Below are 2599 nucleotides of genomic sequence, written 5' to 3'. Positions count from 1 at the left end.
AACCATTCCACTTTGGAACTTTTGACAAAAATTCAACGGTCAAAAGGGAAACTTTGTTACATCCGTGGACGTAATTTAATATGCCAACTATAAGAGCAAGAAATCTAAAAGATATCAATCAAATGAAGTACTTACATGGCTGCTTGTAAATAATCAAACAGAAGAGAAGGAAATGTTTTAAGAGAGACACCTAAGCTCAGGCTAAATACATATGTATGGATTTACTATATATGACTATACATGAATTTAAAATAACTGAAATAATAATAATTATGACTTTTTAAACTAAATTTCTTAAATAAACTTAAATATGGATTGTTGTGCACTCAACATCAACACATTATCTATGCCGTTTCCCTTACTGTCACCAATAGAGAATCCAGTCACCTACCAAAGGAAAACCAGAATCATAAGACTCTCTTGGTATCAAAGTCTAGCTGAATCGCACCTGGAAAGCCTCCTTTACCACTAAATACTGGTGATCACATCTCTCTCGTACACTTTTTGGTATGCCTTACAGCTGCAATCTGCTCGATCATACCAAAATTGGAGCCGATAATAACACTCGAGGCGTATATATCCATCGGATTAGACTTTTGATATGAGAGAGCTGATGAATTGTCCTTGTCCGAGAAAAATACGTATCCAAAGTTCGTTCGAGCATACTCTACAAAAAACATAAATTAAAAATAAACAAAAAATGTATAACGTATGGACTTACTTTCATCGCCAGGCTGCTCATTGTCCTTGATAGCAATCAGTCTTCGGACGTCACTCTTAACATTTCGAACGACTTCCGACCAATCCGCAATGGCTGGCTTAAGGGGTCTCCAGAGCACTTGCTTTGGATGTACAAAAGAAATGGCTCCAAATCAATGCCTTTTACTTCCTCGAGTATCAGGAAGGTATCAGCCCCGCTGTTCCGAGGTCCACACATGGCCCAAGTCCCTGACCTTTGAACCTCCTCCTTTGAGCCTGGACTACTGTGTTTGATCCGAAACCAAAAAACTAAAAACAAGAACATACCTGGACTCAGTTGCTTGATTGAAACTGGAAAAGTGGGGAACCTGAACTTTCGGTTCTTCAGATTGTCAGGGATGTACCAATCGCAAGGCAACACGTCCGCCAGCATGAAGGTGTCTGAACCCCCCGATAGTAACTGCAAATAACATGTTAGTAACCGAGACTATGAAAGACTATGAACGTAGAATTCACATACCTTATGAATGTAGATGCTGAAGATCAGAGACACCAAATCGTTGTCTTCCTTCTGCTTCCAATCATCCGTTGACATTGTTGTCAAATCAAAAGTTGTAGAGCCAAAAAAGTCCTCCCGCTGGAGTGTTAGCTTATGCAGTAACACAGGTGAAAACTCCACCAGAGCCTTTTCTTCGTCAAGAACCACAGCCACTACTCCACAACTCTCCAGAGCTTCCCATGTCAAAACATTCTCTCTTGGAAAGGCCTGCAGCAGAACCGGTCCATTCCTTGAGACATGCTCACGAAGCATCGATGCTTGAATTGCTCGTAAGAAATAAGAAAATCTCTCATCCCCGGCAAAGCCATTGTAATACTCGAATCTTCTGCATAGGCTCCACACACGATCCAGAATCCGCCTTACTTTGTCTCTCAGGAAGGGCTCCTGAATTCTCAGCGCAAGGTTGTCAATGTCAAGGGCCATGTCTGGGTCATCTGAAGCCAAAGCCTGAACCATGAAGGTAATCAACCTCGGATTCCCTCCGCTCAGCTTGCACAACAGCTGCATGCCATCATTTAAAGCGTGAAGTTCTTCACGGTTTGAAGTCCTCAGCACCTTGTTAAAGACTTGCAACACCAGCTTCTCCCGATCGCTGCTGCTGAGAGGGTTGACAGGAATATAAATCACTTCAGATGATCCAGTGTCACCGCTCTCTCTCAAAGATGCCGCTGTGAAAAGGTTGGTCGCTCCGAGCATAGTGACAAACGTTTTGCCACCCACGTTGCTGTACTTCCAAACTATGAACTCCCGAAACACTTTCTGAACAAGGACGTTGTTCCTCCCAATCTCATCAAAGAAGAACGACAGGAAAATGTTTTGGTCTCCGAGCTCGCAGACTTCTCGCAACAAAGCTATCACGTCATCAAACAGGAGGAACTTCTTCAAATCAGGTGCTTTGGCATCAACAACAGCGACAAGCTCTTGGTAAAAAAAACACGTCCAAGTCCCAGTATCTTTTCTGATGTTATCTTGGCCATCTGCTCTAGAAACAGCTGCATGCAAAGTCCTCAGGGCCAAAACCTGAGCATCACCCAGCCCGGCCTCGCCAATGAAAGTTGAAATAAAATCATGGTACATGACCACGTCGAGATGTTCAACGGTGCTCATCATGGCATCCCACGGTCGCACCTCATCGATTGATGTATCGAAAAGCGAGGCAAGTTGTTGAATCCTTAGCCCTGGATCACTCTGTTGCCTTCTCATCTCAATGAGTATTTGTGGGAGTGCCTTGCCAAATGATGTTTTTCCCGCACCCGGGAATCCAACCACACCCATTATATGGTGGAGGCACCTAAACACATCCCAGTCTGTGTGTTGATTGCTCATGAATTGCTTGTACAA

The 2599-nt window shown here is 43.4% G+C and overlaps 1 long non-coding RNA gene across 1 annotated transcript; it reads right to left on the bottom strand.

Moving 5' to 3' along the window:
- Positions 1 to 218: 218 nt before the first annotated feature.
- LOC9641165 lies at positions 219 to 819 on the bottom strand. The gene is made up of 3 exons (XR_002991495.1): positions 722 to 819; positions 449 to 667; positions 219 to 387 (listed from the first exon to the last, which is right to left on the bottom strand). It is a non-coding gene; the product is annotated as an uncharacterized LOC9641165 (long non-coding RNA).
- Between the last annotated feature and the right edge of the window lie 1780 nt (positions 820 to 2599).

The sequence above is a fragment of the Selaginella moellendorffii genome, unplaced genomic scaffold, assembly GCF_000143415.4.
Source record: "Selaginella moellendorffii unplaced genomic scaffold, v1.0 SELMOscaffold_364, whole genome shotgun sequence".
NCBI lineage: Eukaryota > Viridiplantae > Streptophyta > Lycopodiopsida > Selaginellales > Selaginellaceae > Selaginella > Selaginella moellendorffii.
Note: the sequence above shows the minus strand (reverse complement) of the source record. Positions and strands in the feature narration are given on the sequence as shown.